The following is a 23370-nucleotide window of genomic DNA, read 5'->3' as shown; positions in this document are numbered from 1 at the left end:
TTTAGATGCTGAAGCCCACATTCTTAGTCATTGTGACCACCATCTATGTGGGTATCAACTGAGTAAGATTTACCTTTTGAGTACAAGTTTTTCTCCCTAGAGCATTCCACAACCAACCACACTGAAGATCTCTTGAACCTAGAAGCCTAACCCCTCCTAAGATGCTAGAATGTCCTCTTCACTCATCATCACCCCAAATCTGCTTTCATGCCTTCAATTACACATATTAACTACCTTTTAAGGCAGATCCACCACCTTTCAAGAGCTTTGGTTACAGGAAATCCTATATTGAGCTTAAACATGTTCCTCTGAAATGTCTACCCACTGGGCTTATTTCTGACTTTTAGGGTGGCAAGAACAAGTTCAACCCTTCTTCCACCTGACAGTCCTCCAGGTCCTGAAGAAACAATTCTGGTCCCTTGGAATACACCTTACAGGAGTGGTCACCTCCTGCCACTCTTATAAAAAAGAAAAAAATTAAGCATTTATTTACTTGTTCACACTCTTAGTAAACATTCCCCGAATACCCAGCAGAGATCAAACACTCTGCTATCTATGTGCTGAGGGGACAAGGGAGCTTAAATTCTCAGAAAGAAGATAAAACTATACACAGATCATTATATATAAGGTAGAAAATGATGAAAGCATAGGAGTACCTGGAGGGGTGCCACACAGGTTCTGACAAGAGATCTTTTCCAGCTAGGTTGTGTGTGAAGACAGCCTAGAAGAGACACCATCAGAGCCTGGTCTGGAAGAATAAGAAGTATTACTGACCATCTGCTGTTCCAAAGACCTGGGTGGTCAGAGGGTCCTGGTGTGGTAAGGAAATAAGAGTACTGGTCTTAGAATGGATCTGCTGTCCTGTAGCACTCGCTCTCTCTCTCTCTGAACCTTATTTTCCTCTTCTGTAAATAGGAAGTAGTAACACTTAACCCTGACTACCCCCACATTGCCATAAGGATCAGGTGTCAGGGTTTTGAAATAAGATGATAACAAGGGGAAAGTGCCCTGGGTGTGCAAGGAACTGATGAACCCTATTTTCCTGTTTGAGGATCCCTCTGACTCTTCTACAGTTTGGTGAGAGCTGGAGGAATCAGAAGTTATGTGCTTTGGTGAGAATGCCACTGAAGTGTTTCTATACCACTGAAGGGAGCAAAAGAAGAAGGAAGAAAACTGAAAGGATGGAGTTTGCCTAAGCATGAGCACGACAACCTAATCACAGCCTCACTTCCTCGGCACCATCTCATTACAGAATAATCCTATAAGGCATGATCAAAGAAAGGATCAGCAGCTCAAACACATTATCAGCCACCTAAGCCTTTAGAGGAGAAGGCCTACTGAGAGATTAAGACACTTAGGACCCGTCTGAGAAGTTTCCCTGCAGTTAAGAGTTTCACTAATTGACATCCAAGCATCAGCAGCCATTCCATCTGATTCATTATTACCACCACATGAGAAAGAAGTGCCCGCCCTCACACAGAGTCATGGTCTGAAAGCAGAGAGCAGAGGCAGGTACATGGTGAGATTTTCTTCAAGACACATAAGACATGCTTCTGCCTCTAGTCAGGCTACAAGGATGCACTCTTGGGTTAGGTACAAGTTGCATGTCCACATGGCCAATCAACCATCAATCAGCATTTATGGAGAACTACATGAAGCAGGGCTCTTTCCAGTGTAAAGGGAAGAGAAATGCAGCTGAAACTGGCTTAAGCACAAAATAAATGGATTGGTCCATTTAACTAAAGGGGACAGAGGAGATCACGGTTTGAGGCTAGCTCAATGCAGGTGCTCAAACAGTATTATTGAGAATCTGGCTTCTCTCCAACTCTCCATTCTGATTTCCTCAGTATTGGCTTCATCTTTTTTGTTTCCTTTTAATGGGAGTCGGGGGGTGGGAAGGGGAGTGGGCTCTCCAATTTACATCCTCAAGGCATTAAGTCTAACTCATTATGATTGGATAGATTTGAGTCATATGTTTATTCCTAAGCAAGTCACTGTCCAGGGACTGGAGTAGATTGATTATACAGTCCTGTATCAGGCTCTCCCACTCTTGGATCTTGGGATAACTCCACCCAAACCTCCTGGAGTGACAGTGGGTGAAGTGACAGGGTATTCCTCAAGCAAAATTCAGGTACTGATACCAGAAAAGTGAATAGATACTGGCAGGGCAAAAACAACAGACACCTATTCTCAAAGCTCCTCCTGGCACAAATCCACACAACACAGCCACATTTTTGTCATCAAGGAAACTATTATCTAGTTGAGAGGAAGTTGCCACATGTAAAATTAATAGAAAACCTAATTGATTATAATAAATAACCTGAAGTGTACAATACAGAGCATCAGTCTAAAAAGTAATGGTGGGAGTTTAAAGTGCAGGCTTGGAACCAAACCCCAGTACCACCAGTTACCTGCTATAACTGAACACTTGATCTCTCTGTGCCTTAAACATTATCCCTCTGTAACATGGGGGCAATAATAGAGTATCCTCCACAATGTTATTGTGATAACTTAATGAGAGAGTTTATCAGGAGAATGAGCAGAGTGCATGTTATATAGTAAAGAAATCTTGTAGGATTTCGTTCATTCATTTAAAGCTTACAATGTGCCAACAGGCATTGGCAATATAGGAGAGAAGAAGAAAGCTCCTATTATTGTGGTGCTTACATTCTAACATGAAAAGGTAAATATGTAAATGAACAAAAAAAATTTAGATGAGGCTCCAATCCCAAAGAAAGCCAATGACAAAGAATGCTCAAGCTACCGCACAATTGCCCTCATCTCACACGCTAGTAAAGTAATGCTCAAAATTCTCCAAGCCAGGCTTCAGCAATATGTTAACCGTGAACTTCCTGATGTTCAAGCTGGTTTTAGAAAACACAGAGGATCCAGAGATCAAATTGCCAACATCTGCTGGATCATGGAAAAAGCAAGAGAGTTCCAGAAAAACATCTCTTTCTGCTTTATTGACTATGCCAAAGCCTTTGACTGTGTGGATCACAATAACTGTGGAAAATTCTGGAAGAGATGGGAATACCAGACCACCTGACCTGCCTCTTGAGAAATCTGTAGGCAGGTCAGGAAGCAACAGTTAGAACTGGACATGGAACAACAGACTGGTTCCAAATAGGAAAAGGAGTACGCCAAGGCTGTATATTGTCACCCTGCTTATTGAACTTCTATGCAGAGTACATCATGAGAAACGCTGGACTGGAAGAAACACAAGCTGGAATCAAGATTGCCGGGAAAAATATCAATAACCTCAGATATGCAGATGACACCACCCTTATGGCAGAAAGTGAAGAGGAACTAAAAAGCCTCTTGATGAAGGTGAAAGAGGAGAGTGAAAAAGTTGGCTTAAAGCTCAACATTCAGAAAATGAAGATCATGGCATCTGGTCCCATCACTTCATGGGAAATAGATGGGGAAACAGTGTCAGACTTTATTTAGGGGGGCTCCAAAATCACTGCAGATGGTGACAGCAGCCATGAAATTAAAAGATGCTTACTCCTTGGAAGGAAAGTTATGACCAACCTAGATAGCATATTCAAAAGCAGAGACATTACTTTGCCAACAAAGGTCCATCTAATCAGGCTATGGTTTTTCCTGTGGTCATGTATGGATGTGAGAGTTGGACTGTGAAGAAGGCTGAGCACCAAAGAATTGATGCTTTTGAACTGTGGTATTGGAGAAGACTCTTGAGAGTCCCTTGGACTGCAAGGAGATCCAACCAGTCCATTGTGAAGGAGATCAGCCCTGGGATTTCTTTGGAAGGAATGATGCTGAAGCTGAAACTCCAGTACTTTGGTCACCTCATGTGAAGAGTTGACTCATTGGAAAAGACTCTGATGCTGGGAGGGATTGGGGGCAGGAGGACAAGGGGATGACAGAGGATGAGATGGCTGGATGGCATCACTGACTCGATGGACATGAGTCTGAGTGAATTCCGGGAGTTGGTGATGGACAGGGAGGCCTAGCGTGCTGTGATTCATGGGGTCGCAAAGAGTCGGACATGACTGAGCGACTGAACTGAACTGAACTGAAGTATTAGGAAGAAAAAAAAGAGTGATAATGATGGGGGAGAGGGACTTCAGAAAGGATGGTCATGGAAGGCTTTATTGAGAAGGTAACATTTTAACTAAGATATGAATGAGGAAAAAACAAAGCATAGGAAGATCTGAGTTCAAAGACAAGTGGAAAAACATCTGTAGCTTGCTGAGATAAGGGGAGAGAGGCAGGAAATGTGGTCAGAGAGGGAGGTCGGGCTGACCATGATAAGTCCATGGTGAGGAATTGTATTTCATTCTAAGAGCAAATGGAATTCAATGTGAAGATTTAATATTTTAAATATTACTCCACTGCTGTGAAGAATGAACTATGAGTTGGATGTAAAAGTAGAAATAAGAGCTAGCAAAGAAAAACTGCTTGAGGGAAGAGAAGAAGTAGAAAAGTAACAAAGGCTAATCCCTGAGGAAAGCATCAGGTGAGATAGACAGAAAGATGGGACCAAAAGTGAGCGCGTTAAAAAAGCCAGGCATATAATGCAGAGTGGTTGTGGGACACTGTCAGTGGCTCCCTATTGCCTCCTGGCTATGAAGAAGTAATTTGTCTGACAAACCCTCCTACTGAGAACAACTATAAAAACTGGACCAAAAATAAAATCAGGAGTTGGAAGGCAATGGGAAACAAGGCAATGTGTTCCTTTCCAGAGGAAAGGAAACATATTGAAGTGGGTCCTAAATTAGTGCTTTCTCCACTCATTGTATTTTCTGATACTCACTGCAGGACAAAAAAAGGCAAAACAGAAAACAGGGGCCTAGCAGTTCTGCTGGGCTGAAGGGACAAACAAAAAAATTAGTTACAGGCAGCCAGAAATTACAGTTACAGAAGAGCCAATATCCTAGAGAAAAAGGAACCACAGAAAAGTGAGCTGCATATTTTGCAAGCAGTTTCTGTTGTGGTTGTTCAGTCGCTGAGTCATGTCCAATTCTGTGCGACCCCACGGACTGCAGCACACCAGGCTTCCCTGTCCTTCACCATCTCCTGGAATTTGCTCAAACTCATGTCCATTGGGTCGGTGATGCCATCCAACTATCTCAGCCTCTGTCACCCTCTTCTCCTGACATCAATCTTTCCCTGCATCAGGGTCTTTTCCAGTGACTTGCCTCTTTGCATCAGGTAGCCAAAGTACTGGAGCTTCAGTTTCAGCCTCATTCCTTCCAATGAGTATATAGGGTTGATTTCCTTTAGGATTGGGTTTCTCCATACATTTGCCAAATTCTCAGATACACATGTATGTGGTGAGAGTCTGAGGAACCAAGCAAATCTAGCTGATAACCTCCTCTAGGAGGTGAAGCTCATTTTCCAGTCCTTGAGTAAGAGCTGGACTTAATGACAGAGCTACTTCCAAAGAACAGAAGATGAGAATGGACAAATAGTGACTCTGCAGTGCAGGAACCTGCCAGACACTACCTTACCCAAATGATCAAGGTTAACATCTACAGTGATAAATCATGGTGATATCATGTACCTGATGATATCACATGACAAGAAGGGCACTTCACCGCTCTGATATTCTTCCAAAAACTCATTACTTCAGTCTAATCATGAGAATAAACTAAAATCATTCAAACTCAAATTGAGTGACATTCTCCAAAATACCTGACCAGAACTCTTCAAAACTGCTAAGGTCATGAAAAACAAAAACTGAGAATCTGTCACAATTCTGAGGAGATTAAGGAGATATGATGACTAAATATGATGTGGTATCCTGGACCCTGAGGCATTAAACCAACAAGCAGGGGGAAAAAATGAATTGAAAAAATCCAAATAGATCCTACAGTTTCGTTATTAGTAATGTACCAATATTTATTCCTTAGTCCTGACAAATGTACCGTGATATGTAAAGTATTACCATTAGGGAAAACTGAGTGAAGGGCATATGGGAATTTTCCATAAATCTAAGCATAAAGCAAAAAGAATGATAGTGATGGGACATACCATAGGGAAGACGGTCAGGGAAAGCTTCGTTACAAAATAAAATTAAAAGACTGGTTTTGAAGAAGCACCTGCAAAGAGGTTTAAAAAAAAAGTGAAGCAATGATTTTAGCAGTCCCATAGATTTGGGGAAACAAAAGTTGGAATTTAGGGCCCATCAAAGGGAAGATACTGGTTTTCAGCTGAGACCCTGTAGGCTATACCCAAGGATAAAGGGAATCAGAACAGATGCCCCTCACAAAGCCTGAAACACAGCTTCAGATCACCTCGACCCACAGCTGGATCAAGGTGAGCTGTCCAAACTCTGTCAGCCACAAGGAAATTCAATCCTTTCTAGAAGATAACATGATTCAAAGCCACTATAATTTTTCATAGACAATTTAAGGTGTTCACTTCAAAAATACCAGGCATGGCAGTATACAGGCACAAATGACCTAAATCCAATTTTAAAAATACCAGGCAACAGAAACAAAGTAATAGATAACCCAGATTTTAGAATTATCAGACAGGAAATGTAAAATAATTATGATTAATATCTTTCAGAAAATAGGTGAAAAGATGGAGAATTTCTTCAGAGAAGTAGAATCTATTTTTAAAAAAGAAAAAGAAGTGGAAATGCCAACCTGAATATTAAAACAATTGAAATTAATTTAATAAATAAGTGAAAAACAAGGTTAAACACAGCAATGAGAAGATTAATCAAGAGAGTAGAAAACATCCAGACTGATGTGGAGAGAGGGATATAAAAATGCGGAAATAAGCATGAGCAACATAAGGCATATAATGAAAAGATCTAACATGTGAAACTGGGATTCTAGATGGACAAGAGAAAGTAAAGAAGCAATAATTAAAGAAATACTGAGTATTGATGAAATACATCAAGACACAAATTTAAAAGACTTTGAGCTTCAAGCAGTATACTCAAAAAGAAAATCTAAAGAGATGGGGGAGGAAAGGGAAGCCTCCTATACTCTTGGTGGGAATGTAAATTGGTACAGCCACTGTGGAGAACAGTAAGGATATTCTTTAAAAAACTAAAAATAAAGTTTCCAAATGATTCCACAATTCCAATCCAGGGCATATATCCAGAGAAAACTGTAATTCGAAAAGATCCATGCACTGCAGTGTTCACTGCAGCACGGTTCACAATAGCCAAGACATGGAAGCAACCTAAATGTCCACTGACAGATGAATGCTTAAAGAAGATGTGGTGCATATATACAATGGAATATAACTCAGCCATTACAAAGGAATGAAATAATGCTGTTTATAGCAACATGGATGGCCCTAGAGATTACCACACTAAGTGAAGTCAGAAAAAGAAAGACAAATCCATGTGATATCACTTATAGGTGGACTGTAAAATATGACATATATGAACTTATTTATGAATCAGAAATAGACTCACGGACACAGAAAACAAACTTATGGTTATCAAGGGGGTAAGAGGAGAAAGGAATAAATTAGGAGTTTGGCATTAACAGATATAAACTGCTATATATAAAACAGATAACAAGGTCCTATGGTATAGCTCAGGGAACTATATTCACTATCTCATAATAAACTGTAATGGAAAAGAATATATATAATATGTCTAAATCACTTTGCTGTACACCAAAAACTAACCCAATATTGTAAATCAACTACACTTCAATTTAAAAAAGAAAGAAACCAATCTTAGGGAGCCACTACAATGTAAGGCAGAAAGAATGAAATGACATCATTGAACAATACACTTCCAAATACCTTAAGGATTTAATATTTTAACTAGAAAATATTTTGAACTGAATAATATTGAAAATATAACAATTTGTGGGATGCATCTAAAGTAAAAATCAGGAGAGAATACAAAGTTATGTATATATGTATGTACATTAAATACATTGCATACATACATTATTAGAAAATAAGAAAAGTTAAAACCCAATTATATAAGCATCCATTTCAAAAAGCCAGAAAAACAAGGAAATTAACCCCCTACCAAAAAAACAAATAAGTTGAGAGGGGGAAAAAAAAATAACAGAAAACAAATTTATAATATAGAAAAAATTAAAGCTGGCTATTTGAAGGGGCTAATAAAATTGCTAATACCCTGGAAAGAGCAATCAAGAAAAAAGAGAGAAAGCACAAACTACCAGTATAACAAACAAAAGACATCACTACAGACTCAACAGACTAAAAAGATAAGAAGATGACAGAATTTTATGCAATTAAATGTGAAAATTTACCTAAAATGGACAAATGCTCAGGGAAAAACACAACTTATTAAAACAGATACCAGGATAAATATACAGTCTTAACAGTCCTACACCTACCAAATAAATTGAATCCGTAAAGTAAAACCTTCTACTAAGAAACCACCAGGCCTAAATGGCTTCACCAATGAACATTTCTAAACATTCAAAAAAGAAATAACACCAATCTTACACAGACTTTTCTAAAGAAAAGAGGAAACATTCACAACTCGTTGATGAAGCCACCACAATCTACACCAAAACCTGAAGACATTTTTAAAAAGGAACGTTTCATGTCAGTTCCGCTTGTGAACAAAGATGATTTTAATTAGACAAAAACAAGCAAATGAGAAGCAATAGAAATTAGAATAATATTAATATAGTCCCTTTGGTAGATAATGCCTGGGAGGGGACATAGAGAGGCAGGCAGGTTATGTTCTCTGTCATGATAGCTTGCTTTTTTTCCTCAATATCTTTTTTTTTAATTTATTTTTAATTTGGAGGATAACTGCTTTACAATACTGTGTTGGCTTCTGCATCACATCAGCATAAATTAGCCATAGGTATCCATATATCCCCTCTCTCTTTGCCCTCCTTCCCACACCCCAGCCCATCCCACCCCTCTAGGCTGTCACAGAGCGCTGGGTTGAGCTCCCCGTGTCATACAGTAAGTCCCCACTGGCTGTCTGTGTTGCATATGGGAGGGTGTATATGTCAAGGCTGCTCTCTCCATTCATCCCACCCTCTCCCTCCCCCACTGTGTCCACAAGTCTGTTCTCTATGTCTGCGTCTCTGCTGCTGCCCTGCACACGGGCTCAACTCTACCATTTTTCTAGATTCCATATATATGCATTAATATATGATATTTGCTTTTCTCTTGATAGCTTCCATTTTGTTAATAGTTTGTTCACTATATATACACACACACACACATATCTGTTTTCCCCATTTTAAACAGTTTTTAAAGATGCAGTACAAGAATCTCTTTTCATCACCTCCTCCCTTCAGGCAACACTGTGTAGGCTCTTCTTGTTTTACTGTTTGCCATAGTTTCTAGCACCAAGAAGGTACTTAAATAGTTGTTAAAAACTGAATGAACAAACCTTTGGTGAAACACATAAAACCACAGCACTGTGTACATGTCCTTTTAAAACGAATGAATGAATCACTGAGTGAAAACTCAGAAAAAAAGGTGTATCCTCTGCTGAACCTTGTTGATGCCAAAAGTCCTTGTAGAGGCAGTAGAAAATGAGAGACCCAATAAGAGGAACAGACTGAATAAACATGAAATCAGAGGTAAGGGCAGATTGAGAAGAAAGCAGGGGAAAAAGAGGCTGAGATGGCTTGAGGGAGAAAAGAAAATGAAGCACGAGGGGTAATAAAAAGTCTCACATGGATGTCAACCTGCTAGAGCCCAGGGTGGAGGTACAGACCTGGCAGTGAAAGAGAATCCAAGAGTCTCCAGGCAGAAAGCCAGGGTCTGATAAACATGATATGAAGCTTTTGTCCTCTCTCATCCAACCTTCTCTGCTTGTATTTTAGGTCTCTGAGTGAAGGCATTGGGAGTCATGACTTGAGAGGCAGGAGTTTTGAGGTCTAGATTCAACTTTGTGGTGGAACATTAAGGCAGTCACACCACTTTCCTGACCCCGGGGTAACCAGGCTATAAAGTGGAAGGAAAGCTCTCTCTCAGTATTTTATGCATCTGCCTCCTGTGAGACCTGTATGCAGGTCAAGAAGCAATAGTTAGAACCGGACATGGAACAATGGACTGGTTCCAAAGTTAGGAAAGGAGTATGTCAAGGCTGTATGTTGTCACCTTGCTTATTTAACTTGTATAAAGAATACATCTTGCAAAATGCTGGGCTGGATGAAGCACAAACTGGAATCAAGATTGCCGGGAGAAATATCAATAACCTCAGGTATGCATATGTCACCACCCTTATGGCAAAAAGTAAAGAGGAGCTAAAGAGCCTCTTATGAAGGTGAAAGAGGAGAGTGAAAAAGCTGACTTAAAACTTAAAACATTCAAAAAACTAAAATCATGGCATCTGGTCCCATCAATTCATCACCAATAGACAGGAAAACAATGGAAAGTAACAAGACTTTATTTTCTTGGGCTCCAAAATCACTGTCAGTGATGACTGAAGCCATGAAATTAAAGGACACTTGCTCCTTGGAAGAAAGGCTATGACTAACTTAGACAGCATATTAAAAAGCAGAGACATTACTTTGCTGACAAAGGTCTATATAGTCAAAGCTATAGTTTTTCCGTTAGTCAGGTATGGATGTGAGAGTTGGACCACAAAGAAGGCTGAGTGCCAAAGAATTGAAGCTTTTGAACTGTGGTGTTGGAGAAGATTCTTGAGAGTCCCTTGGACTGCAAGGAGATCAAACCAGTCAATCCTAAAGGAAATCAACCCTGAATATTCATTGGAAGAACTGATGGCTGAAGCTGAAGCTCCAACATTTTGGCCACCTAATGTGAAGAGCCAACTCATTAGAAAAAATAAAAGCTGGAGGAGAAAGGAACAACAGAGCATGAGATGGTTGGATGGCATCACTGACTCAATGGACATGAGTTTGAGCAAGCTCTGGGAGGTGGTGAAGGACAGGGAAGCCTGGCATGGGGTCACAAAGAGTTGGACATAACTGAGCAACTGAGCAAAAACAACCTTTGAGACTTCCTAAATAGTTCTGAGTTCCCTTCTTTAAAGCCCAAAGAACATAGGACTTTCCTGGTGGTCCAGTTGCTAAGATTCCACACACCCAATGCAGGGGGTCCAGGTTTGATCCCTGGTCAGGGAACTAGATCCTATCTGCTGCAGCTAAGACCTGGCACAGCCAAATAAATAAAAGATCTTTTAAACCACAAAGAACAGACTATTGCTTTGTGACTAAAAATGTTTAAAAGTAGCAAGTGCATTCTCTAAGTTGGGTTAGGAAAGGCTGGCAGCAAGCTGGCAGCTCCTTGGAGGAAAGTCTCTTCCTTAGTCCCATTTTAAGACCCAAATTCATCATAACACTTTAGCACAATTAGGCAAGTTGCTTAGTTGCTCCAAATATCCATCGCTCTTTACAAAGTATCACCAGAGCCTGTCAAAGCAGCACTGAAGTCTCCAGCACTCTCCTCTGTGAATGTCATTCTGGACAGAGGATTGCCATTGTGTTAATTACATTAGCTGGCTCAGGACAACATAATCTCACCTGAATAACACTGTTCCTTCCTGTTCTTTTCCTCCCTTCGGGTTCTCTGCCTGAACATTTTTGTTCTTTCATTCACTCACTCATTTATCCTTGCACGAAATAGTTACTGAGCATTTTCTATATGCCAGGCACTGTGCCAAGTGCTAGGTATATATCAGTAACAAGCCTGATAAAGCTCTTCCCTTGTAGATTTCCTTAACCTTTATCTTAGTTGGAATTAAAAAAAAAAAAACAGTGGAAAGATCCTTTAGCCAAAATTAGGGTACCTGTATTCTTATCCCAACTCTGCTAATTTTCCTCTTCAATATATAAAAGAGTGGAATAGGAACAGTCTCTAAGAATCTTACATGGATTTTTTTTTTCAGTAGCTCCTAACTAGTCTGAAGCTTTCATTTTGCCTTTCTCCTCCCTGCACATTTATTCTAAACACAACAGCCAAACTAACCTTGTTAAAATGTTGTCAGATGTTGTTACTGCTTCGTTCAAAACTTTCCAGTGGGTCTCACTCAAAATACAACTCAAAGTCCTTACTATGCCTTGGAGGTAGAATACAGTCTAGTCCCTAACTACTTTCTAAACTCTTTTCAGGCACCCTCTCGTTCACACACTCCACCCAGGCACACTGACCTCCTTGCTGTTTCTTGCACACTCTAAGCATACTCCCCCCTCAGGGCCTTTGAATTTGCCTTTCTGATGCCTGGAAAGCTCTTTCTCCCCTCCCTGAAGTTCACAGGGCTCATTTCCTCGCTTTCTTCAGTCATTTTTTCAAAGATCTCCTTTTCAGAAGGCAGTCCCTGATCTGCCATGCCACAGCTGCAGTCCTCCAATGCTGCTGCTAGTCGCTCGAGTCGTGTTCAACTTTCTGCAGCCACATGCCCTGTAGCCCGCCAGGTTCCTCTGTCCATGGAATTTCCCAGGCAAGAATATTGGAGCGGGTTGCCATTTCCTTCTCCGGAGGATCTCGGCAACCCAGGGATCAAATCCACGTCTCCTACTTTGCAGGCAGATTCGTTACTACTAGTGCCACCTGGGAAACCTGATCCGACTGCCCTATGTAAAAGACCATCTCAGTGCTGGTCTCTGACCCTTTACCCTGCTTTTTTCTTTTTAATCCTTATTATTGCCTAATGCATCATAATTTACTTATTTATCTTCTGTCTCCATCTGCTAGAAGATATTCTCCAATGGAAGAGGGATATTTACCTGTTTTATTCTCTGCTGTATACCCAGTGCCTAGAGCAGTGCCTGACATGAAGTAAATGTTCAATAAGTGTTTGTTGAGTTAATGAAAGAATGTGTCTCCTCTAGTAATAAAATAAGGTCTCAGTGCATGTCATAATTTAGTCATATTTAGAGGGGTTCAAATCTGGCTACTGGGGCCTATAAGGGACCAATAAAGTACTGGACTTAGGCCACAAATGATGTTCACCAATAGCAAAAGACCATCAACTGAAGCCAATCCATCCCATTCCATTAAGAGTTCTGTTTCAGAGTATGGTGGTCACCCTAAGATTAGACTTGAATGCCATTGCTTCTATGCAGCTTCTTGTTGGGAGAGGAGTGGGCATGACTATCTTTGTTTGACTTAGGCCAGAGAGGTTTGGTCATTTATCCAATGTCATCCAGGCTTTTTAAAGCTGAGAGAAAATAAGAACAAAAATCCCTGACCATGGAGGTCATGGTTTTTATTTTCGAAAGTGACATACACAAGACAGGAAGATCTGGGTTTATTGTTTAAGGCATAAGAAATATGTGAGGTATGAAGTAAAAATGAGAAACTTTTACCACTGTAAATCTGAAGTGACCATATGTCCCAGAGGTACAAAGTACTAGTTATCTTATGTATTATTACATCCCCAATGCTTGGCACATACTCAGGTTATGTGTGCTAGTTAAATAAAAGTAGAAGCCTCACATTAAACAGAAGCCTACTAGAAAACAGGCAATAATTACTCTCATCTCCTGCAGAGGCCACAGTCTTAGAGCCATTCACACCCATAAATAGCAACACCACATACACACACACACACACACACACACACACACACACATACACACACAGCATCTCCTAAAGGAAAAGAAAAACTAACTGTACACGCGGCATCCCTACCTGCCTGCAGCTTGCTAACCAGGTCAGGAGCAAAAACAAAGTTGCCAGCTCACAGTTTACTTCAGTACCTCCACGGGCACAGCAATGACACAGATAGATACAAACATATACGCCTATGTGGACAGAAACCTATTCACAAACCCAAATGTACAAATACACATATACATTTCACATTCACTTCAGAATTAGGCAGGTGGGATAGGCCAGTTTATATCCACAGAAATATGTGTGCTTGTCTTTTCCAAGCAAACTCAAGGTGGGCACATAAGGAAGTATAGAAACTCATTCACAAAGATAATATTTATTTCAAGGTATGACTGTAAGAAGTAAATGAGATTATGTGAAGTGCACAACAGTGCCTGGTGCATTGAAGGCATACTAATCAAGGTTACTGATAGATAGATAGGAGTAGATAGATAACAGACTGACAATATAAATTTGTATCAGACTCATGTGAATATTCACCTTCAAAGCAAAATTTCCTACTCAGTCACTAGTCAGAATTTCATGGGAGTTCTAAACAACTCATCACTGTTCTGGTGTGGGGGAGCCAATAGAAAAGGAAGTAATGAAGGGTGTGCTGTAACAGCGTGGAAAGTAGGGGGCGAATCCCTGCTGATAGGAGACTAGTGGACAAAGTTTTCCAGACTTCTTTGCCCAGAGAAAGCCTGAGCTTGGAGAGAAATAAGCTGTTAAGAACTATTCTAGGGAGAATTTTGGAGGCTATTTTGGAGGCTATTCAGCCTCCAAAAACTCAAAAAAAGGAATTTCTAAAGCTACTAGGTAAGAGGGAGGGGTTACCTCCTTTCAGTAGGCTGGGAGAGAGAGAGACCCCAGTGTCCCAGCCAGTTCAAATCAGCCAGAAAATCCTGCAGAGGCTATTAATCCACTAAAGTCCGATAGCTTGGAGAAAATCTGATTAACTCCACCTCCCCAGCTGGGCTCTAGAGTGAAATGTATAGCTGGTTTCTGAGATTCAAATAAGCTGGGGAAACAGAAGCAGGAGGAAGAAGGAAAAAACAGAGAAAGGGAGCGTAAGTACTGGATACCTGTATGTACAACTTGGCACTACTATTATTTTGTAGCAAGCCGCAGCTCTCTGAGGCTCTGTTTCCCAAGCTTATGAATGTAAATAAAACTGTCTCCTGCCCAGTAGAAAGAGGACATATCTTGCAGTGAGACCAGGACTGCTCCCTCTCGACTGTGTAAACCGCTCAAGGAATTTCTTCTGTCTTTTCCTGCTGCAGTGGTCCTGAGGAGAGAGGGAGTGGGGAATCTTCCTTTATGGATCAGACTTCTTTCTGAAACCTCTCCTCCCTTCTTCTTCTTCTTTTTTTTTTTTTTTTTTTTTTTTTCCTGGAGCCAAACCATACTACTTCAGAGCTCTAAAGAAACTCAGAGATCAAGTTCAAATCTTCCCTTTCAAGATGATAAACTAAGCCCAAAGTCACGTCTGAACTGGGACCCGTGGTGTCTGCTTCACTAACGTACAACTACATTCTTTAAAAATAAAGGCAATATTTTGAAAGACCTCGAGAGATTAACTCCATAACCTCCCCCACTCCACCACCAACCTGCAATGGAGAGGGGAGACACGAATCTCATTCAGCACTCTAAGCGTTAAACTCAATCCAGAGTCTAACACACGATTGGCCAAACACTGGGAAAAGATCTGGTTTTCGCAGCCACAGGCCAATGAGCGCTTCGAGTGGGAGGGTTTGAAGATACTAAGGAGTTTTTCCCCCCTTTTTTTCTCTCCACCCCCTCCCGTCAGCCATCTCCCGCCACCCCCCTACCACCAATCCCCCACGCCGCCAGTTTGTTAAATTAATGCAGTAGGAAAGTCTGAAGACCTGAAGGAGTCCTGGCCTGAAGAAGATGGGCGAGCTCAGAAGCCGAGATGCATCTGAAGCCTTGCGCTCCTGAGCCCCGCGGGGTCGCCATGGACCCTGGCAGCCCCTGAAACTTGCCCTGAGCTCTCTCACGTCTGCAGCCCCAAGCAATGGGACACCTCTTCTGCAGCGATCATAACTTATTCGGCGGGGACCAGAGAACAGGGATCGCAAGGCGACAGCAGACGGGTACGCAGGCAGGGTAACGAGATTCCGGGACTCGGTGGTGATGCACCAGCCTGGCACATTCTCCAGGATTTAACTGAAGGCAACACCGTCAATCGCTTCCCCTAGCCCCTAACCCCCTCAGGCCAGCCCAGGGGGCATAAAGCCCTCATCTCCCTACCCAGGATGCTCGCCCAATCTAACGGTCCGAGGCCAGCGCTCTGATCTCCACAGATTTTTTTTTTTTCCTTTCACGGGGCTGGCCGTTTAAACAGAAAAACAGGGGTAAAAAGGAAAATATACCCACCCCCAAACGTGCCTCCCCAGCGCCGCAGGGAGCCGACAGACACGCTGGAGTTTAACAAACAGCAATACTCTTCGCGCTCCTGAAAAGCAGGGCTGGACGCTCTCCGTGGTGCTGAAACGCTTAGAGGCTGCCTCTGTCCGTGGTACCTAGAGCCCCGTTGCTCCGATTTCCCCTGGGGCTCTCCCTCCGCGCCCCTGTTCCCCACCTCCCCTTAGGATTTGGATTATTTTCTTCAGCAGCGCTCGCAGGTTTTGTAAGTGCCAATTTGAAACATTTTTGCCCCCATAACTCGTGGACTACAAAGCACAAGGACCTGAAAAATGTACAGCTTCAATACTCTTCGACTCTACCTTTGGGAGACCATTGTATTCTTCAGGTATGCAATTTTTTACTGACCACATCGCTCTGATGGAAATGGGGGAAAGGAGCATGGAGGCTGACTCTGTCCGTGATCCCCTCATTCGGGGGGAGGAGGGTGCTGTATTCCGCGGCAATCGGGTCCTTCCATCCCCCGCTCCCTCCCTCCACCCCCCCTCCAACCGCCCGCAGGGTGTCTGGCTTGTGCGTGGAGGTCTGAGACAGTGGCCGCCCTGGCAGCTGTTTGCCTGTTTCTTGCGATTTGTTTGTCCTTCTGCCTTCTACACTCCCTGCCCCATCACTCTCCCCCAAACCCCCTGCATATTGACTCTCACTCGGCTGAGGACTTTAAGGGGAAGCTTTAGGAGTTACTCAGTTTAATTAGGACTGCATTCTCTCTAACCGCAGTGCCGAAAATCTCAGCTCTCCCGTCTGGGAGCCAAGTGACAACTAGCGGTGACGGGGAAGGTTGCACTCGAACCCACTGGACATAGAACATATTATTTTCTCTCCTTTTTTGTTGTTGTTTTCTTTTTCTGCGGTGTGGGGGTGGGGGGTTGTTGCTGAGGCTCAGTGATTGGAAACAATAGCGTTATGACCTCAGGTTGTAAAGCTCTGAACGTGGGTGCAGAGGGGAATCTACTCAGGAACAGACTCCGGAACACATTTCTCTTTTGAAACTTTGACTCCCTCCTATCTCCCATTCATCTTTCCAAACTCTGCTTGCTAGCTACAGATCCTGAACTGATGGACAAGTCTCATTTGTTTTGTTTTGTTTTTTTAATTTCTGTCTATCTCCAACTCAGAAATGAGTTCCCCCTGCCACCATCTCCTAGGTTAAATTTTTCTGCCCATAGGCTTAGCATTCTTACATTAGCACAAGTGAAAAGTGAAAAATCACCTCTTCAGGAAGCATTGAAATGTACAGTCTTTTCGTAAGTGGGTGAATCATGCCATCTTCAGAGATGGTTATGATAAATTCCATTTACATGAATTGAAAAAAATTAGTCTTCTCCCATGACCTGCAGGGATCATTAATCTTCTTCATTTTAGACGTCTGCCTCTCATGTTTTACCATCACATTGGATTAACTATCACTTGAAAAATCCACTCTAGGTTATTTTTAAAAATAAGTAAACCAACACATATTAGTCTCTCCCATCATAAATCTACAGCAAATATTTCTCGTTGGATTTTTTTCATTATTACATTATAGTGAACTCTGCATATGAATTGCTGGTTTGATTAATCCAGTGGTTGGTTTATTAAATGAATGACACGTCTCTCCAGATTGTAAGGGTCTACACGTGATCCTCTCTTCATATATTTCTCTTGGGATGAAGAAAAGACCTCTCTCCTTCTCTGAGATACCCAACACTAAAGCTTCTAATCTCCAGTTCAAATAATTATTTGATAGGCCATGGTCCTGCCCATAGCTCAGAATACAAATACTCAAGGAATCAAATTGAAAAAGTGCAACAATCCAGGGCCTTGTGAAATGTAGCTGCTTCATGGGCTAAAGGGCAGGAAGTATGCTCTGAACAATACCAAATTCTTTCTCTTCTACATACATAGTAGAAGTGGAAAATGCTGTGGAGGTGGGATACTTGGTAACATTTGTATGCAAATTGATTCTGTTTGGCTTTCTGAGACAGAACTGAACCAGAGAGATTAAAGAGCAAATTAATAGGACCAAGTACATCCTTCCTTCCAACTCCTTTTTTTCTTGCTGAACAGTATGTAATGCTTGATTTTTCTTCTCTCAGACATTGTCTTTCACAATAGGGAGACAGTCTGAAAGGTTGGCACTGTAATCATTTAGATAAGGTTAGGAATCCACTGTGTTAATTTTTTAAATTATGGGTGGTGGCTTATCAGGACGCATAACTCCACATCTCCATCCCCTACCTGCGACAAGGCAGACAGGAGCTACAATGAATATGGGATATAATGCCATGTGTTTATAAGGAAAGAAGAGTCATGACTATGGAGAGCTGGGAAGGGAACGGTGCTGTTGCACTTTCAAAATACAGAAATGGCTACATTATTTGGGGAATAAAGGTTGTTTTAGAACATGAAACATAAAATAGGAAATATAAGAATTGAACTAGGGAAATACCCTCAGCAATTTTTCAGAGAGATGAGAAAAATAAAAAGGTCACAAGGAGAGAAAGTACTGTCTATGTCTAATTGGCATTTTCATTACTAACTCTCTCATTTTTTAAAGTTTAGGTGACAATACAGAAGCATTAAAATCTGGGGACTCAAGAAAATGTATGTAGAGGTAATTGGAGACTGGTTCCCTAGCAGATTCCATGTGAATAACCCCTTCTCCCCCAGGGGACAGGTACCATGTTGCAATGAGCCAATCCAATCATCTCAGGCACCCAGGTAGTCCTTAGATTAAATGAAGGCCAGCTGCTCACCTTGCTGGGGAAATCTGGGGGCTAGGAAAAGAAAGGCTCTTGATGACAGAAGTGCTGCTGCATCCACACACAACCAGCAAAATGACAACAATGACAGCAAAACAAACAAAACAACACGCAAAGTGAGTTTGCGTGCCAACAAAGAGAAGGAATTGAGGCCTTAGAAAAAACTGAGGGGGAAGAGATGAGAGGGTACAGGGGGACAAACAGCATTGCAGTCCTTGCAACTGTGTCCCTGTAAGTAAAATGAAGTGAGTTGGCTGAAGTTCTTGTCCTGATATTTTAAAAAACCTGCGGTTCTAAAATTCTATGAGTGATATTCAAGTATTCAGTAAACTAAATGCTGTCTCTTTGTTTTTAGTTTGGGATGGGGCTTTATATCCAGACTGGTCAAAAGCAATAAGCAAAGATATGTTTTTGTTTTTGTTTTTGTTTTTAATGGGAGCATATTCCTTTCAAACCTCTTTTTAAGTAGAAGGAAACTTGATTTGATTCCCAGAGCCCTTACACTGGCTTATGGCTGGGAAAGGGCCCAGGGTGAGCCCCATATTTTCTCACCTTCTGAGTAACTCAAATAGATCCATGGTATATAATCATGTTTCTCGATCTTGGCACTACTGACATTTTGAACATTTTGGAAAATTCTGTGACATGAGGGCTGAACTATGCATTATAAGATGTTTAACAGTATCTTTGGCATCAATAACCCTCTCTACCTTAGTCATGACAATCAAAAACGTCTCCAGAAGTCTGGCATGGGAGGAGGGCACAAAATTGCCCACAGTTGGGAACCACTGGTATAGAATGACCAAATATTTAACCTAAGACTCTGATGAACCAATTGTAATGAGGAGGAAAGTCTTTTCTTTAAGAAAATTCCCCCCTGGAGCACAAAAGGCACAAGAGTGAAGCAAACAAAGACCTAGCTTGTGCTTGAGACTGGAATAAAGGCAGAGGAGATAAAGCACGTCTAACCCACGGGTGGTTTTCCCAAAAGATAATCAGCTTTCCTTTATTATCACTTCTGTCTGCCAACCCATAGCTGTTTCCTTGCACAGGGTTTTGTACTGAATATGGTACTCACTGGCTAAGAAAGGTCATCAAAACCTTGAAGGAAAGCTGTCTCTACCTCACTGAGGTCAAAAGGAGCATGGTAAACAGATTGCTTCATATCTTAGTCCTGAAAAACCACCCAGCTGAAAGGTAAATGAACTTTCTTCTGAGGTAGCTCTTCTGGCTTCCCATTCTCCAAGCTTGCCAAGAGGAGCAAATGACAACCTGGATCTTTTCCTCCTGGTAGCATAGCTGTATTCCTTCTCAAATCTTACCTGCTGCCTTTTGGGCACTGCAGAAAGTGTCTAGGAGCTTCTGCAGTGGGCCAAGGACTTTTTCCCAAGGAAAGATGCCCCTTGGGCAACTTTGCATTAGGGCCAATCAAAATGTCAGTCTACCCTCTTTGGGGGCTCAGGAAGCTTGAGAAAGAGAAAATCTCATGTTTTTTGTTCCTGAGGGACATTTTGGACAAGAACGTCAACCTGGTAAATGGAGTCATGAATCACCACATAACTTTTGCATACTTACAAAACTGGGAATGACCTATCAGGGGAAATGGAGGGAATTTATTTTTGAGACCACCTTATGAAAGAGGCTGCGACCATTGTGGTGCCATGGAAAGAGCAGTTAGGCTACGATTTGAGAGCCTTCCTTGGAGAGTTTGGCTCTTCTCTTATCCTGCAGCATGGCTCTGATGAATCCCTTTCCTTCATAGGGACTCAGCTATCTTACCAATCCACTCAAACAGTTAACTCCAACACCTCTAATATCCCTCCCAACTCACATAAGGTCTTCATAAAAGACAGAGGTCCATTCCCACAAAGGCTCAAGCTGAATTTACCTCAGTGACGATACTGCCTTCTTTCCTACACCAGGCATTTATTTGTGTTGACGTGCTCAGTCCAAAACTAGGCACTCTGTAGGGGAGATAGAGCTAGTAGATGCCACAGTCCCTGTCCTTGCAGAAAGGGGAGACACTGCTCCTTTTAAAGCTCCATTAAATACCTTTTTCCTTCGTCAGAGGGCCCGCAGAGCTCCCCTTCAGACAGTCTGTGCACGCGGCCTGCGACAGCATCACATTTATGTGGGCGTCATTAACTTTATTTCCTTCATCAGCTGGCAGAAGCCAGAATGATTTTTAAGATGGATGGCACTGTCTCCTGCCTGGCCATCTTGACACTGTTCTGCAGGTTCTCTGCTCCTTTAGGCAAAGTGGCCTTGGCCCCAGGGGTAGAAGACCCAGGATCTAGAATTTAGCTAGTGGCATGCCCTTGAGAGGGTTTCCTGACCTTTCTAGCCTCACTTTCCCCAGCTATAAAATAAAGAGAATTGACAAATCACTGTCTCTAAAATTAATTTTCCCTGTGCCAGTCAAGGATTATCACCTCCCAATCTCCTTCACAATAGAGCAGTTTTGGTAGCAGGGTATTTCAATTATTATAAGAATTATATTCACGTTCAAAGGTCTAAAAGAATTGAGGACCATAATAAATAATCTCACTTCCTGGAAAGCTATCCCAATCTGGACATGATTATTGACAGATTCCATAAATATGTCAGTTTCCCCAGAAAATGCTTTGTATGATGAGAAAATATGACGTCTGGTCACTATCCTCAGAGATCTGAAGAGAGGCCTAAGAAAGAGACCAAAGGTGTCTATGCTCTTATCAGTGATTCTGTTTAGGTTTTTCCCTCCCCTATAAGGCTAAGTTTTTAAAAATTTTGTTTACCAAACCCCATCCATTGTTAACTTGTTTTCCCCACCTTTACTAACCAAAGATAAACTGCCAGAAATACCGAACATCATGTGATAAGCAATGCCACCACAATGAGTTAACCTAAGAAAATACAAAAGAAAAGGTGTGATGCTTTCTTGTTAGTCTATAGAGCCTTGTCAGAAGTAAATATGCAATTTGATAACCTCTGAAATGTTTAAAATGGATTCTGAGTCCTCAATACTATTTCATAAACCCTCTAGGTACTCAGGGACCCCATTTGGGAAATATTAGATTTGAATTATTCTATATGGCTCCGAGAGAAGAACTGGAATTAATAGATAAATATATTTTTAATGCACACACACAAATTCTGTTTTAATGTAATTCAGAACCTTCTGACAGATCAGTCAACTGTGTACCGGCTGCCTCAGTTGTAGTGAGGGTCCCTGTCTGTGGAGGTATGCAAGCAGAGACTAGAAATCCACCTCCCAGGAGGGATGTAGAAGGAATTCAAGCTACTTTTGTGAATTGGGATTTGTAATTTGCTGCAGAAAAGTAAATGAAATGCAGGTCAGAGACAAATCGTCCCCCCGCTCCTGATCTCCAAATTATCATCTGATCTCTGTAAATTTTCCGAGTCATGCCATAAATACACATCCACTCGTGCCTTTTCCTTCTCTGAAATGGCTTGGATAATAAATTGGGCGATGAACACGCACATACATACACAAACTCATATGCGACCAAGGATTATTAAAAGGAAATCACCTTGGTTATGTAAGACTCTGGCTTTAAGAAATGAGAAGGACCTCAGAAATAAGACAATGTCAGAGCCAGAAAGACCACCAGAAAATTCACAGACCAGTCCTCAGGCACAGATGGTGTTCACAGGACTGAATGGATGAAGGCCTCGCAGCCCTGAACTCCAGCTGTCTCTCCTGAACCAACTCCCTGTTCAGCCTCCCACAACTGAAAACACCATCAGGCCAGCCAGGAAATTCATTCAGAAAGCACATTGAAAGGGAACAATGCCCTGAGATGCTGGGGAGAGGGGCTTATATGCACAGTGCCTATGCTTTGTAGTGCAAGCCCTTATGAGGGGGTGCTGAGGCCCTGGCGCTTTTGAAACTCCTTATAAAGGATCCCTTTGTGGTTTTCTGAAGTTGATATTGTCCGAGTCCCCCGAGGCTAATTCAGTGCAATTAGATTACCACTCTCTGCTTTTGAATTCGGCTGTTTTTCAGTGTCTGTTGCTAAATGAGTTTACCGTCTTAACGGGGAGCTGCTGACAGTCATTATCCCAGCCGTGAAATGGGCAGCGTTCTCTCTTGCCTCGTATACTGGGCAACCCCAGGCCCCTAGAGAACAAGGCTCTGCTCCCTCTATCGCAAAGTCCAGTCTCCATCTCCCACCCATTCACGCCCAGAGAATATTTTGCTAGAATCATGGAGACTTGGGGCAGTTCTGTAATTCAACAGCTCTCACATCTAGCTATGAGGGGCTTGTCAAGCATACAGTTTCCCACCATCATACTAAACTAACTAAAACAGCATCTCTGAGGATGGGGACCCAGAAACCTCTAAAGGTAACAGGAGTCACTAAGTCAGAGCTTCTCAAACTTCAATGTGTGTGGATCCCCTGAGGATCTCATTAAGATGCTGATTCAGACTCAGGAGGTCTGGGGTGGAGCCTGAGAGCCTGCATTTCTAGCAGCCCCCAGATGATGCTTCTGCTTCTGTGGACCACAGGTTTGAATAACAAGGCTCTAAACCATTCTGACCTGGGACTCTGGACATGGACCAATCCATTTATCTTGCAGATCGGGAGAGAACAAATGACTTCCTCAAGAGTGAATGCCAGCCCACCCAAGACCCTACACAAATGTGCTCATCCCCCAAACTTAT

This window comes from Bubalus kerabau, chromosome 1 (genome assembly GCF_029407905.1).
Source record: "Bubalus kerabau isolate K-KA32 ecotype Philippines breed swamp buffalo chromosome 1, PCC_UOA_SB_1v2, whole genome shotgun sequence".
Lineage (NCBI taxonomy): Eukaryota > Metazoa > Chordata > Mammalia > Artiodactyla > Bovidae > Bubalus > Bubalus kerabau.
The sequence above is the reverse complement of the archived record's forward strand: the minus strand, read 5'-3'. Positions refer to the sequence as shown.